The 16,998-nt window shown below is 44.8% G+C and overlaps 1 protein-coding gene across 4 annotated transcripts in view; it reads left to right on the top strand.

Annotated features, from left to right (window-relative positions):
• Positions 1–1,994: 1,994 nt before the first annotated feature.
• The window catches only part of LOC106613825 (uncharacterized protein C1orf21 homolog), a 42,425-nt gene continuing 27,421 nt past the window's right edge, over positions 1,995–16,998 (top strand). The window contains exons 1-2 of one of the 4 annotated variants that reach the window (XM_014216475.3): positions 1,995–2,127; positions 2,218–2,365. The gene's annotated coding sequence lies outside the window, so the exon portion shown is untranslated. Of the gene's footprint in view, positions 2,128–2,217; positions 2,370–14,271; positions 14,427–16,998 lie in introns of all 4 variants that reach the window. The other 3 variants (XM_014216473.3, XM_014216474.3, XM_014216472.3) reach the window with 3 other exon arrangements.

The following is a 16,998-nucleotide window of genomic DNA, read 5'->3' as shown; positions in this document are numbered from 1 at the left end:
CTTCTCTCTATTGGCTCATAACAGAACAGACTGCAGTCCAGGTATGTCACCATGGACATCTGCTCTAGTCTCACTGTTTTCTGGTCTTTTTTATTTTTTTACGTTTGTCTTCCTCTGAAAACATTTCTGGGTCACTGACATATGGGAGCAGATTCTGAGTGCTGGTTGAATAATAATCCACTTATTTTGTGGGCCTAATTTGTGGGGTCAATATTAAGCTACTTGGCTGTAAGGGAATGCAGTGAGAAGCAGTCTATAGAAGGCTAGTGCTGAGAATCACTTAGCACTGGCACTCTCCAGGAAGATATGAAGTTATTAGTGTGACTGTAAATATGTATCTGTCAGTTATTTCCAAGGTAATTTGAAATAAAGTGCAGGTTCTGGTTGGTATGAGAGGTCACCCCTCTGGTCCACATGGGATGAACCTTCCCTAACCCTCTGTGTCGTCATGGAGACAGGAGGGCAGACCGCATAGACGGGTTGGTTGTTTAGCAACAAAACCGACTGTTGCGCAACTATATCACGATATAAAATACTGTACTGTCTTTGGGTTATACCATGTTCTATATCTATGGCAGACAGTACCACTGACTGGCCAGCAGAGGGGATCCTTGTTTGAGGCATCATACTGGTCTGGAGCTTGCTGACTGACTGGAAGACCAAGCAAACAAAAAAGCCAACAATGTAATTAACTTTTAATAAAATTGATAAAGAAATTAACAAAAGTGTTTTGTCATCTCAATTTTTTAAGACGTTTTTCAGGCAGTGTTAGACTAGGGGTTTCTATTGGTTTTAGACTATTACATGACCTAAATGATAGTGGAACCATACAGTATTTGTATTGATATGATATAACCTCTTCACTGGGATGGGATTAAAAGGGAATGGAGACATGCATCAGTGGTTTCAATATTTTTATGGTTTACTATTTATGTATTTCTGATGCTTAATCTGCATGGATCATGCTGTGTATCCAATATAACATTTGTAAAAAATAATTATCAGTGTCCCCACTACAACAAAGAAATACTTTTGTCCTTGAAACATTTTATTGCAATACTGTAGAATTCCATTCATTCCTATGGAGGACTGCCCCTTCTGCGGAGTGCCAATATGGTGGCCGATGGCGTCAAAGCCTCTTATTGGCCATTTTACATATCAGAAAACCAGGGTTTATACACATCATTACGTGTACCACAGGAGGCTGCTGAGGAGAGAATGGCTGGAACGGTGCAAATGCAATGGCATCAAACACCTGGAAGCCATGTGTTTGATACCATGCAACTTATTCTGCTCCAGCCATTACCACAAACCTGTTCTCTCCAATTAAGGTGCCACCAACCTCCTGTGTCTTGTACCCCTATCCTCACATCTTTAATAGAAGGTCTCGTTTTCTCTTAGGTCTATGGGCCCTATGCTGTTTCAGGCATTGCTTTTATTCTGTGCTAGAATCAATGGCTCACATTTTTCACAGAACTACTTATTTTCTCTCCAGAGAGAACAACTACTGAGCTGGCATGGTTGAACTATACCTCTCCGTCCATGATCATGCATCTTGGCCAATTTCAAGGAACAAGATATCATGCATAAAAAAATAAAAAAAGGATTATGCACATTTCTGGTCTTTTTCCCACTAATTGGTATTTTGACCAATCACATCAGACTTTTTCACAGATCTTTTGCAGAGCTGATCTAATTGGTCAAAATACAAATTTGTGAAAGAAGATCAGAATTGGGCTGCCTGTCTGAACGCAGCGATAACGTACCTGTCAATCTCATTTCCCAGAAAAGTAGTCCCTCTCACATGCAACTACTTGCTTCTGTTGTCAAATGTATTCATTTATTTAGCCACCTTTTAAAATATTTTTTGTTCACAAAATAACCCTTCTATATTCTTATTGCCCAAAAATGAACAGAATATTTACATTAAACAGTAAAGTCCTAAGCAAGATGGCTGCATTACTGCGCGAAATAGTGGCATCCTGGTAAAATGACGCAAACCATAGTTTACGTTCAGTGAAGTGGTAATACGGTTTCCATCCACACGCTGTAGCGCCAGCTCCCGCCTGACTGTCTGCGTAAAGCTCGGCGAATCTCAAGTGGACCGAGAGGAATTGGTTCAGTAAAGTAAGTAGCTACATTCATAAAATACTAGCTATTCGTTTTAAAACGTTATTAGCGTCTTAAATTAACGTGCACATATGATTTCTTTCGTAGCGTTCTCTTTTGTTGTTCCTTGACTCGGGCTGTGATTGCCTGGCGCTTTCCTTCCTGTGTCTTGGGGTTCGGCTCTCGGACATGTCTCTGTTAGACAAATCTGCATGCGTCAGGAGAAAGGAGACTATAGGGGAAATGGAGTACTATAGTAGGTATGTGTTTTGTTTACCGTTTAGTTTAGCATTATGCTCAGATTGGATACAGTTCGATGGCTTTAATGCTTTACCAATTTATTGAAAAAAATATATAAAATATAATTCACGCTGGCCCCCTTGCCCTGTCGCTCTCTCTTTTCTCCCTCTCGTCTGCAATGCCGTTTGTTTCTGGACTTGAAGCAACATAAACAGAGGACACCTGGGCTGTCATAAAGACAATCACCTTTATGCAGTATCTAGGTATGTGTGTCCCTGTGTGTAGAGACGTTACCCTGTCTTTCCCCGCGGGAAACAATGCGCCCAGTGTGTCTCTGCAGCACAGCTGGACACAACTGTGTGTTGAGGCGTGGAGCAACTTTGCTCCGATGCTAGACCTGGGCCGCCGGCGCAGCTCTACTATTAATTGACGCCTTAATTCAAACACATGACTTGTGTCGAGATCTACTGCTCCTATGAGACTGAACGGTGAATTGGAGGTGCTCGAGATGCTTGTCAGTATGTCTATGGCTACCTGACAGTGTCAGTGTTCCATGAGCCCACAGGCGATCATATCGAGACACATACAGCTTAATATTCTCTGGCCACTGATGTGCTTTAGTAATGTGGCTTCAGCAACCATAGTATTGGGTAACGTAGTATTGAGCAACGTAGGATACTTTTTAATGTTTACGTTACGTCGCCATAAGGACCTAACCTTTTGTTTGACAATAATATAACAGCTTACTGATTTGCTGGTTAGTCGCTGGACGCTATCCCCTGCTGCTGGTCCACTGCAATAATAGGACCGATGCACATGCATTAACATGGGTGTATTTGCTTTATTGCTTAGCTACTATATTCTGCTAACAGTTTATACATTGGCTAATATAGTCCTGCACTGTTGTGATTAGATGACCATGTAATCTACGTTTGTCTGGCTTTATCTGTATGCCTCCATCTGCAGTCCTCATCCGTGAATGCGATGTGTATGATTCGCCGCTCGCATATGGCTTTTGTTCCGGCGGCAGAAAAATACAGCGCACAGCTTGCTCTGAAGTCAGCGTCTCCCTCCAGGCAGAGAGAGAGATCTATTATTAGCTGTCCTGTCCTCGCTCATCTGCCCATCTCTCTGCCTCTCAATTTGTGCTCTCGCTCACTTCATCCCCTCTCTGGCCACTGTCTGAATCTCAGGTGGTGATTTTCGCCTGTCTTTGGCAGAGGTGGAGTGCAGCCCTAATTTAGGGTTGATATGATGCAATGTTAACGTGACATCACTTTAACGGCCGGTCCTTGCTTTTCTGCCGCCCTAGGCAAGACCAACAAATGCAGACCACCGAAACTAGAATAGTCCCAGTAAGCAAAATGACGTGTAAAATATGCAGTGTCGATTTTGGCATGTAAATTTTGGTGGGGCAAACTCAATTTGTTATGTTCATGCATGCCAGCAAGCCACAACACTAAACAATACATTAATTTCACTGTAACAGTGACAAAATGTGCCCACAAAGAGTTGGGACAGCTTTATGTATGCCTAAACAGCAGAGCTTTATTTTCAGCACCATGGAGTGAATTCTTACCGTGGCTACACCTGGCTATCAGTAGCTGATATAGCTACTTGCTTAAACAAATGTGGTTTACGCTGACAATTGAGATGTACAACTATGGCATAAGGGGACGACGAGCGGATAAGAGGTAATCCGTAATTTCGATTAAGACATTCATGAGTGAGCTAGGACAGACAGTGTATATTTAATTATTTGTTCAGCACTTTTGAAATGTACAGTGACATTCAGAACATGTGCCATTCTTAGAGTATTCTCCATGTACACCAAGTCAGAACCGTAGGATAAATAAAGGGGGCATATAAGCAGACAACGAAAGCTCTTACGATATTATATGATTACATTTCTCTAAAACAGGCTGTAGGCTACATGTGCACCACCAACACTTCAGCGAGCAGGCCTTTCTATCGACCTGTCCTGGGTATCCTGGAAGGATATTGACCTCATTCTGTCAGTAGAGGATGCCTGGTTATTCTTTAAAAGTGCTTTCCTCACCACCTTAAATAAGCATGCCCCATTCAAAAGATGTAGAACTAAGAACAGATATAGCCCTTGGTTCAATCCAGACCTGACTGCCCTTGACCAGTACAAACATCCTGTGGCGTACTGCATTAGCATCGTAAAGCGGGGGCAATATGCAACTTTTCAGGGAAGTTAGGAACCAATATACACAGGCAGTTAGGAAAGCAAAGGCTAGCTTTTTTCAAACAGAAATTTGCATTCTGTAGCACAAACTCAAAAGTTTTGGGACACTGTAAAGTCCATGGAGAATAAGAGCACCTCCTCCCAGCTGCCCACTGCACTGAATCTAGGAAACACTGTCACTACCGATCAAGCTACGATAATCAAGAATTTCAATAAGTATTAATCTACGGCTGACCATGCTTTCCACCTGGCTACCCCTACCTCGGTCAACAGCTCTGCACCCCCCCACAGCAACTTGCCCAAGCCTCCCCCATTTCTCCTTCACCCAAATCCAGATAGCTGATGTTCTGAAAGAGCTGCAAAATCTGGACCCCTACAAATCAGCTGGGCTAGACAATCTGGACCCTCTTTCTAAAATTTTCCGCCACAATTGTTGCAACCCCTATTACTAGCCTGTTCAACCTCTCTTTCGTATCGTCTGAGATCCCTAAAGATTGGAAAGCTGCTGCGGTCATCCCCCTCTTCAAAGAGGGTGACACTCTAGACCCAAACTGTTACAGACCTATATCTATCCTACCCTGCCTTTCTAAAGTCTTCGAAAGCCAAGTTAACAGATCACCGACCATTTAGAGTCCCACCGTACATTCTCCGTTATGCAATCTGGTTATCAAGCTGGTCATGGGTGCACCTCAGCCACGCTGAAGGTCTTAAACGATATAACTGCCACCGATTTAAAAGACAATACTGTACAATCACCGCATTCTTATCGGCAGACTCAACAGCCTTGGTTTCTCAAATGACTGCCTCGCCTGGTTCACTAACTACTTCTCAGATAGAGTTCAGTGTGTCAAATCAGAGGGCCTGTTGTCCAGACCTGTCAGTCTCTATGGGGGTGCCACAGGGTTCAATTCTCGGGCCGACTCTTTTCTCTGTATACATCAGTGATGTCACTCTTGCTGCTGGTGATTCTCTGATCCACTTCTATGCAGATGACACCATTCTGTATACTTCTGGCCCTTCTTTGGACACTGTGATAACAAACCTCCAGACAAGCTTCAATGCCATACAACACTCCTTTCTTGGCCTCCAACTGCTCTTAAATGCAAGCAAAACTAAATGCATCCTCTTCAACCGATCGCTGCCCCCCCCGCCCGCCCGTCTAGCATCACTACTCTGGACGGTTCTGACTTAGAATATGTGGACAACTATAAATACCTAGGTGTCTGGTTAGACTGTAAACTCTCCTTCCAGGCTCACATTAAGCATCTCCAATCCAAAATTAAATCTAGAATCGGCTTCCAATTTCGCAACAAAGCATCCTGCACTCATGCTGCCAAACATACCCTCGTAAAACTGACTATCCTACCGATCCTTGACTTCGGCGATGTCATTTACAAAATAGCCTCAAACTCTACTCAGCAAATTGGATACAGTCTATCCCTTTTGTCACCAAAGCCCCGTATACTATTCTCCATTGCGACCTGTATGCTCTCTTTGGCTGGCCCTCGCTTCATATTCATCGCCAGACCCACTGGCTCCAGGTCATCTATAAGTCTTTGCTAGGTAAAGCCCCGCCTTATCTCAGCTCACTGGTCACCATAGCAGCACGCGCCCCAGCAGGTATATTTCACTGGTCACCCCCAAAGCCAACTCCTGTTTGGCCGCCTTTCCTTCCAGTTCCCTTCTGCCAATGACTGGAACGAATTGCAAAAATCACAGAAGCTGGAGACTCATATCTCCCTCACTAACTTTAAGCACCAGCTAACTGTCAGAGCAGCTTACCGATCACTGCACCTGTACATAGCCCATCTGTAAATAATCCATCCAACTACCTCATCCCAATATATTTTTTTTTTTTGCTCCTTTGCACCCCAGTATCTCTACTTGCACATTCATCTTCTGCACATCTATCACTCCAGTGTTTTAATTGCTAAATTGTAATTATTTCGCTGCTATGGCCTATTTATTGCCTTACCTCCCTAATCTTACTTCATTTGCACACACTGTATATAGATTTTTCTATTGCGTTATTGACTGTACGTTTGTTTATTCCATGTGTCGCTCTGTTTGTTGCACTGCTTGGCTCTATCTTGGCCAGGTCACAGTTGTAAATGAGAACTTGTTCTCAACTAGCCTACCTGGTAAAATAAAATGGATATTTCCCTGGTAATTCAGCTGCTTACAATACATTTTTGGACTCACCTTGTTGTGCTGTTCTCACTTGAACAGGAAGGTGGTGTGGCGGTCCTTCTTGTGGGCAAATTTTGTCACCAAACTTTGTCATCAAAGTCTGTCGTTCTATGGATTTATAGTGCTTTCAAGACAACTGGGAACACAGGAAAAAAACAAGGTTGAATCATGACGTCGGTGATCTTCAAGTCAGTCAGAGCTCTAGAAAGAGGCCCTAGTTCCTGACTTTTCCCAGTCGGAGCTCGTTTTTTTTTTTTTTTTTTCTAGTTGTCTTGAACTCACTAGAGTCTGAGATTTCCGAGTTTCCAGTTGTTTTGAACACGGCAGAAGTCATGCTGGATTGACAGCATGGCCAATGTATTCAACCTTTTCTGGCCCATGGTGTTGAGTGTTTATCCTTTTAAGCTTGTAAAAGAGACGCTTAAACCCAGACTTAAACCACACACCCACTCCAATGAATAGCAGGCTAGTGATTGCTTTGCAATGCTTGCAGTTAGTCACTGATTCCTTCTAAACCAACTTGTTATTTAATGTTTATGGCCGATGAGCACCAATACGTTTTATCTATAATTTCTCTTCGATTGAATCGGGTTTGCCAGTAGTCAACTTGATTCATTATGATGACTGCTAGCTAAGATTTTGAAAGTATGAGGTTGACATGATCAGTCCAGTCAAAGCTACGGTAGATATAAGATGATTTCAAATCATCTTATATCTGTGGCCAATGACCTTGAACCTTCTTTGATAGACACTTCTAATGTAACTTTATGGCAGCACCCAAGGGGCTTGAATTTTTTTAGCTCTCCCCCTAGATTTCGAGCCCAATCACTTTCAGACCAAATGGCCTAACCTAAATGACGATTTCTCCCCCTAGATTTTGCGGTGACGTAGGGTCCCCATAAGTGACAGAATACTGAGCCAATCACGGCGCAACTAGAGAACATTACCAACCCCTACACTCTGTATTTTCCGCTTGCTGCCCCACCACCACAGAAAGCACTGAGCCAGGCTGAAACGCCTGCATTTTGGAGCTGCCTTACTCAAGAAAGCAGACATTGAAGTTAGGTTCAATTTAGGCTCTGCATAAAAGGTGAAATACATATTTTCCAGATGTTGAAAAGGCTTATTTTCTGGATGTTGAAAATACATATTTTCCAGATGTTGACATCAGGTCCATTTTCAGGTTCTGAATGAAAGTTGAAAAATTGTTATTTATCGATGTCTATGTTTGGACCAAATCAAGGCCTGACCGGACAAAATCTGAACCAAACACCGACTCCTATGATTGGTTCAGATTTTGTCTGGACCGGACCAAAAACCAATGTCCGTGGATGTGGAAATCAAGGCCGATCTGGACCGCACACAAAAAATACGTGTTTTTCAACGTCCTGGAAAATGTGTATTTTAAACGTACGGAAAATGTGTTTCCACCTTTCATTCAGAACCTAAATTGAACCCAACTTCAATGTCTGGAAAATACATATTTTACACGTATTTTCAATGTCATTTTGCTTACTGGGACTATTCTAGTTTTGCAGGGCCCATTTTTTGGGGGGTCTTGCCTAGGGTATGCTGCAATGGAATTTTATGAAGGCCCATCCATGTAGTAGGTCCACCATTTGTAAAACAGGCCGTTGCATTAATTTTATTAGTCCTGATTCCTGTGACTATTCAGTTTGGCTATTTTAAGCTCTGAATATCAGCTACCCGACTTTATCAGGAGTTATCTTGAGCCTATTTGCAATGTTTACACAACGGGAAATGCAGAAGTATTTAATTTTTTGCTATGATCAGCTTGTCAAACTTGAAAGCACTGATCATGTCAATGGAGTGAAACTCCCGGACAACAGTTGTGATTGCTCATTTTACTTTGACTGTCCTGTTTTGAGGATATGGTGTTTGTTAACTTGACAAAGCATTTAAAAAAAAATTGGGCACCATTTAGGTTTGGCTATTTGATTGGAGAAACCTGCATGATGTAAAAAGTGTCCATCTCATTACGTTGTCGTACATTTATCTCCAGCCTGTAGGCTACAGAAAAGTCCACATACTCTTTCTACCATACCCTATGTCTGCGACACATAGATCATGTTTTTGCCGGAACCTTGGTGGAGCACAGCAGCAACGTCTCTCCAACAGCACCCTGGAGAGGAGTGCTGGGAATGGACAAGCTAAATATTTTGGACCCCTGCTTTTGACAAAGTGGGCACTGTTTATCACCGGGCGGCATCAGCACTCACCGAAAAGCCCATATGCCACTGCTCCTCATCCGTTGAGGAAACTCTTCCTTTGAAGTCAATGAAAGCTGCTTCACGTCCAATGGCCAGCGTCAAAGAATTGCGAGGTTCAATTCTTGATGGTTGACGCGCACGTTCATTCTATCTTGTGAATTGAAATAATGAAAAACAATTTGATTTGTTGCATATGGCCTCAATTATACACCACTGGTTATTTTACTAAGATTTATGAAGTCAGTAAGCTACTACTAGCTAGCTAGCCAGCTACATTGACTAGCTAGGTTCACATTGTAAACAAAAGCAACTTTATTAATTAGAGAATCATTTAGTACAACCACTAGCAAAAATATGAGTATTTGTGGAAAACTGGACCAAAGCTATTGTACTTGCGCATAATCGATGAATGTGGTACATACAGTAGGGCACTGTTATTATTGGGGTTCTGAGTGCGTCTGTGTGTCCTGAGTGCATGTGTGTGTTAGTACCTCTGCACATGCTATTTGTGGTGGTCGGTCATTGGCATTGCCGAGTGGCATTAGGTTTCAAGTTAGGTGTATTGCAGTGCAGAAAGCACTAGGCCGGCACAACCGGATCCCTCTAGGTACTCACTCACAAAGCTCAGGCACTGCATGATGCACATTGCTGTGTGTGTGTGTTTGTCTCTCCCCTCACTCTGTCGGTGTGTGTATAGAGTCCAGTGGTACATGGGGCAGACCAGGGTATGTTTCTTCCTTTTGGACAGAGGTAGGCTTGGGCAACACCCCTGTATATGGTATATATCAAAATAGATGGTATGATTCTTGCCTCGCGGGGGCTGCTGTGGTGCGTGCCAAGCTGCTGCTTATAACTTCAACTTAACTTATAGTAACTAAGAAATCTAAGATGTGTGAAATGAATTATATCCAGCTCAGGGAGTTGGTTTGCTAAGTGGCTAGATGTCAAGATCAAGCTTCGTGTTTACAGAAGATGCATTCAATCCCCTCCTGGATCAAGATCCAGGTATTTTCTTTATAGCGCCCCTTGTGTGCACATTTGGTAATACCGTATACCCTGGTATGGTACAGAAACGGTATGGACATCTGGCTGTCGCCCAACCTTAGGCAGAGGGACTTTGCACATATTGCTTGTTGCTGTAGCAAGAGACCAAATCACATTTTATTCGTCACATGTGCCGAATACAACAGGTGTAGACTTTACCGTGAAATGCTTACTTAACAAGCCCTTAACCAACGATGCAGTTTTAAGAAAAATAAGAGTTAAGAAAATATAAACTAAAGTAAGAAAAAAGAAAAGCATAACAATAACGAGGCTATATACCAATGTACAGGTTAGTTGAGATACTATGTACACCAGCAGTGCAGAGTGGTGCTGGAGGCGTGGCAGAACAGGGCCCCAGAACAGAAATGGGTGTTAACCTGGACCACATGCTATATATGGATCTCAGAGTATCAGCAGATAGGACACTGGAGAGAGCCAGTTTGCAGTGCAACAACACAATTCTGATCATGTAAGATCATCTGCTTACATGATCTTCTCTTAAAATGTTATTATAATTTGACAAGAAATATGCAACACCATTTTGAGAAATGATTCTGCTTGTTTGCACCTACTTAAAGGTAGCCCATCTTCCAACTCTATTATTCAGGTTTTCCACCCTGCAAATGAAATAATAATTACCATACAAACCCACCCTGGTCAGTCACACACAGGAAGCTGCTTCACCAATTATCCTACTGCAGAGACTCTATTAGATCCCGATTGAAATATACTGTATCAGATGCAGTGGTAATGATTTCTAATGAACATTCATGGTCATACTGTATTTGTCCGCCCAGACTTGTCAGAGTGATTCGAACGGATCTGGAGCAGCTGAGTAAAGAGAACAACAGGGGGGGTTGACCTGAGTTCTGCTGTTTGTTGATCTGGGAGGGCATGTCTGGCAGGGAGCCACTCTAGAGAAGGTGATAACATGGTAAATGAGTTAAGACACTACTGTACCATGACAGTGATACAGTCTGATACACAGGCCAGGCCACTGTGATAATAAGGAGTGTAACCCTGACCACATGACATGAGAGGAGTCTCTGGTCCTACTGTAAAACTCCTGGCCCTAATCCTCAAAACTGCCCCGTGGGAACACTGGGGCTCGCATTCATTCTGTGGCTTCAGCTCGCCTTATAAACAAAATAAAACATCACACTACTCTACCACAACATATCTACAATTCAGAATCCATAATACAGCAGTAAAACAATGTTAGTGTACTTGTGTGTGTGTGCCTTAGTGTCTCTCTTCACAGTCCGCGCTGTTCCATAAGGTGTAGTTTTATCCAGTTGTTTTCTTCACATTTTACTAGTTGCATGAGCTACTTGATGTGGAAAAGAGTTCCATGGCTCTATGTAGTACTGTACACCTCCCATAGTCTGTCTGTTCTGGACTGTGAAGAGACCTCTGGTGGCATGTCTTGTGGGGTACACATGGGCGTTCTGTGCTAGTCGTTTGAACAGAAAGGTCAGTACCTCTCACAAAGACAGGTAGTGATGCAGACAATCTCTCCTCAACTTTGAGCTAGGAGGGATTGAGATGCATGTTATTGAAGGCCTAGCCGTGCTGCTCTGTTCTGGGCCAACTATAATTTACCTATGTCCCTCTTTGTGGCACTGGACCATATGACTGGGCAGTATCCAGGTGGGACAAAACTCTTTTGTTGATAACAATGTCAAGAAAGCAGAGCAGCGCTTTATTACGGACAGACCTCTCCCCATCTTAGCTACTGTTGCATCAATATGTTTTGACCATGACAGTTTTACAATACAGGGATGCACCAAGCAGTTTAGTCTCCTCAACTTGCTCAATTTCCACATTATTCATTCCAAGATTTTTTTTAGGTGTAGTGGATGATTTGTCCCAAATACAATGCTTTTAGTTTTTAAACTAGTCCTAAATATTTAATTTCTTGCCACTGATTCTAAAACTGACTGCAGCTCTTCTGTTGCAGTGATTTGACTTGCTGTGGGAGCTGGCGTGTATAGTGTTGCGGCATCGACATATATAGACACAGGCTTAACTCGGTGCCGGTGGCAGGACATTAGTAAAGATTGACAAAAGGGGCCTAGCCAGGGTCTGATTCTGGTGGCTCCCCGTTAGCGCAGAGACATCCCTGGTACCCGGAGACCAGCCCCCTGTTGGCCGGGGACCCGTGGAGGGTTCCATGTCGTTGGGATCTATTATCCCAGGCGTACGGGAGTGTTTGCCACTTTGGTAGACATTTTGTTGTTGCTTTAGCTTTTCAAACAGGGCCTTTCTTTTTCCACATTGCAGATTTATATGGCTGCCATCTCGGCGTGTCCTGATTGACAACTACTTTCGTGGCAGCGCGTGAGTACACAGTTTCCAGGTTATTGCAGGAACCTGTGGGTTTATGCCTTGGGCTGCCGTGGACAATAGACTCTGGTCAACGCTATGCAGAACTTGTGTGCGCCTTTACCAAGTCACGACCAGATGTCCAGTTATTTGGACTTGCGGTTCCTTGTCTGAGTTCTGACATTTCAGGCTCGCAAGGTAAGTGTTGTTCTTGGATCCATGGGGTCTCTGGACTTGGGCTGCAGTGGCAACGGGTCAGTGTGCATGGCCAAGTTGCAGCAGGTTCTGGTTCCCTGTATGGTGTTCTGACAATTCCAGCGGCATGAGGCTCTGACCCCATTTTGGAGCCTGTGGAACATGTGCTTGGGCTTCCTGTTTTGGTACCCTCTTAGCCGTCTTGCAGCGTGATTGTATGTCCCCATAGTATGTTACACAGAGTGACCGACGGAAAGGGAACGTACAGTTGTGAATATAACTACTGTTCCCTGAAGGAGGGAACGCGGTATGACATTTTTAGGACTGCGCCGTCAGGGGTTTGGGCTCGTTCAGGTGAATATGTTCGGTCGTTGACTCCCTATAGTGTTTCCGGAAGCAAATTCAGATTCTGTTTACAGGGTTTACTCAAACGTTGTTTTAAGCTTTGTTTTACTATTGGCAGTTACAGCTGATTTTGGGATTGTATATCGATTTGCTCTCCTTAAATATGTCATCTGATTTTATTGGTTTCAATCTTTGAATGGTTTCATCTAAGTTTTTGCCGCCAGTTCCTGATATCAGGACATATAAATTAATATGTTTCCTGAATTGACCTAGTGTGCATGTGCACCCAGCTGACACACACACAAACATGTATTTCCTTTTCCCAGGTTAAACTAGCTTGCTAGCTGAACTATGCTAGTTTTTGTCCTCATTGCCAAACTTCATAAATACTGTGCCCTCAACTTCAAAGCTCATTTGCTAGCTATACAATCATGTAAAACAATTAGCTGGAAAGAAATGTACATTTCTGTTTTGTTGTATAGTCATGACTGGTTCCAGACTGATATCATTGCTACTTAAAGCAGATCCAAGTTCAGTTTTGAGATCCACCGGCGTCATTGGCTGGACATTTCTGACTGGTCTTGGAACTGTGACAATGTGTAGCATCTCCCCTCTTGGCTCAATGGGATATGTAGTGATTTTGCCAACACAGCCAGATATGTACACACTCTTGTACCCTTAACCTTTTTTCTACTGACTCTCATATTTGTTGATTTAAATCAGACTTTATTAATATGTGTAGTCCAGGAATGTCACAGTTAATTGACACAAACTTGTGAGGGGGAAAAAAGCAACTGTACAGATCGCAATGGTTAAATAATTTCCAGACATTAAGAGTCAGGAGATAGTCCTCCTCGCCAATCTGTACCTCGTTCCTTTCTTAACTGTACGCTTTCCCTTGTCTGAACCTCTCTGTCTTATGAAACTCTCCATATTTCCTGTAGCTGCTCAGAGCTGCGACTGAACACTAGGTGAAATGAATCTGAACTTTAACTCCTCAACATTAGATTTCAATGACTCTTCTGATATAACGAGGTTATTAACAGTGGCCTCTGAGCTCAGCTCATTCACTCCTCTCTCTCTCTCTCTCTCTCTCTCTCTCTCTCTCTCTCTCTCTCTCTCTCTCCTCTCTCTCTCTCTCTCTCTCCTTTCCTTCTCTTCCCCTCTCTCTGTCATGCCCTAAGCCACAGAGCAGACAGCACAGGAAATACAGTGAGCCATGCAGCCATCTCATTTTCAATTTGGCCGGTTTTATTGGCCTGACAAAAAAATCCTCCTGTCCTGGTGCCAATGTGTACGCAACAATATGTCTTGAATCTTTTCCTTTCTGTATCTGCCTGACTGACAGTCTATTTCTCTCCCTCTCTCATTGTCACATGACAGTTCTCCCAAACAGAGGAGCTGTTATTTGTACATCGTCCCCCACAGCCACTTCTTCTCGTGCCCACTACAATGGAGAGAGAATGAGAAGAGGTGCTCCAAGCAGAACATGAAAATGGAGATGTGCACAAAGAACAATAACACCACACTCAGAAGAGGTATTCTTTTTCTGAGGGCGTACGAGGTCACGAGCGCGTGTGTGTTGGCAGGGCTTGCCAGCTCGACAGGCCGATGTAGTGTTTAAACTGGGACAAGGGAAAGCGGTGAGGTACATGGGTTTGCTGTTGGCTAGTCTAAATATTATGGTGATTTGGCTCAGGAGTTGTCCTTTTGTGTCAGAGAGACAGAACGCAGGGTTTCTTCGTTTCAGCCCCGGTCCCACTGCTGACTTTGTCCCTGTCACTGTCATCATGGCAGAGACCGGGCCTTTAACCATACTCTGAGGACCTCCTTTCGCTCCTTCAGGATAGGCGGGCCCGCCCAGCCAGTTTTTCAGGCTCTATGGTGGCTGAAAGCTCCTGGCACAGCTGTGCATTTGAGAAGGTTCACACACTACTGAGCGTGTGTGTCTTTAAACATGGCATTTTACAACACACACACACACACACACACACACACACACACACACACACACACAGAGCGTTACTCTACCTGCAGGTCTGTGAGTATTGGAGTTGAGAGGGTATGTGTACACGCACAAGCGCGCTTGCATAAACACGTGTACACAAGCTCCACTAATCAAATCACATTGTATTTGTCACATACGCGAATACAACAGGTGTACCTTACAGTGAAATGCTTACTTACAAGCCCTAAACCACCAATGCAGTTCAAGAAATAGAGTTAAGAAAATATTTACTAAATAAACTAAAGTAAAGAAAATGTCATTTGAAAGTAACATAAGAAAATGACATAACAATAACGAGGCTATATACAGGGAGCTTGTGTATGTCCACATACCCTCTCAACTCCAATACTCACAGACCTGCAGGTAGACTGAGACTGTGTGTGTGGTAAAACACTGGAATGTAGCTTCTTGTTGATCCTTGAGTAAAACGCATGATGTAAGCAGGTGTTCAGTATCTGTAGACCTTTGGTATAATGCAGAGAGAGGCCTAACGGCAGAATACTGGAAGTGGGTTTGCAACCTGCATATTTGTTAGGCCTAACTATCTCTGCCCTTGCAACGTGTGTGTATTGATATCATCAGGTGTGTGTGTGTGTGTATGTGTGTGTGAGTGCTGGATCCGGCTGGTGGCAGGGTCTTAGCTGGCAGCGTAAGCTGCTCCCATTGACACCCTTCCACATCTGCTCCTAGCTGACAGGCCTGCATTGTCCACATCCCCGCTGTGCTAACTCAATGCTGTGCTCTACTAACACACAGCCCAAACACCACTATTGACCTGGCTGGGATGGGACACCGAGGACAGGGAGATTCCTAACTAGACATCCATTCATTGGAACTGGAATTTTCACACACTTATGGCATACGATTCAGTCAGGAGGAGAGCTAGAGGTTTTCGTTCTCTCTCTCTTTCTCTCTCTTTCTCTTCTCTCTCATATCTCATCTCACACCCGTCTGCACGCTTAAGAAATGTGCCCAGCCAGACTCCATGGTCTGAGCCATAATTGAGTTGCTCCAGCTCAGACACGAACATGCAGGCCACAGTGCCTGAGCAGCCTGGGCTGCAGTGATGAGAGACTGAGGTAGACCTCGCCACCAGGCCACAGTGCCTGAGCAGCCTGGGCTGCAGTGATGAGGGACTGAGGTAGACCTCGCCACCAGGCCACAGTGCCTGAGCAGCCTGGGCTGCAGTGATGAGGGACTGAGGTAGACCTCGCCACCAGGCCACAGTGCCTGAGCAGCCTGGGCTGCAGTGATGAGGGACTGAGGTAGACCTCGCCACCAGGCCACAGTGCCTGAGCAGCCTGGGCTGCAGTGATGAGGGACTGAGGTAGACCTCGCCACCAGGCCACAGTGCCTGAGCAGCCTGGGCTGCAGTGATGAGGGACTGAGGTAGACCTCGCCACCAGGCCACAGTGCCTGAGCAGCCTGGGCTGCAGTGATGAGGGACTGAGGTAGACCTCGCCACCAGGCCGCAGTGCCTGAGCAGCCTGGGCTGCAGTGATGAGGGACTGAGGTAGACCTCGCCACCAGGCCACAGTGCCTGAGCAGCCTGGGCTGCAGTGATGAGGGACTGAGGTAGACCTCGCCACCAGGCCACAGTGCCTGAGCAGCCTGGGCTGCAGTGATGAGGGACTGAGGTAGACCTCGCCACCAGGCCACAGTGCCTGAGCAGCCTGGGCTGCAGTGATGAGGGACTGAGGTAGACCTCGCCACCAGGCCACAGTGCCTGAGCAGCCTGGGCTGCAGTGATGAGGGACTGAGGTAGACCTCGCCACCAGGCCGCAGTGCCTGAGCAGCCTGGGCTGCAGTGATGAGGGACTGAGGTAGACCTCGCCACCAGGCCACAGTGCCTGAGCAGCCTGGGCTGCAGTGATGAGGGACTGAGGTAGACCTCGCCACCAGGCCACAGTGCCTGAGCAGCCTGGGCTGCAGTGATGAGGGACTGAGGTAGACCTCGCCACCAGGCCACAGTGCCTGAGCAGCCTGGGCTGCAGTGATGAGGGACTGAGGTAGACCTCGCCACCAGGCCACAGTGCCTGAGCAGCCTGGGCTGCAGTGATGAGGGACTGAGGTAGACCTCGCCACCAGGCCACAGTGCCTGA

This window comes from Salmo salar, chromosome 10 (assembly GCF_965601325.2).
Source record: "Salmo salar chromosome 10, fSalSal1, whole genome shotgun sequence".
NCBI classification, from domain to species: Eukaryota; Metazoa; Chordata; class Actinopteri; order Salmoniformes; family Salmonidae; genus Salmo; species Salmo salar.
The sequence above is the reverse complement of the archived record's forward strand: the minus strand, read 5'-3'. Positions and strand labels throughout refer to the sequence as shown.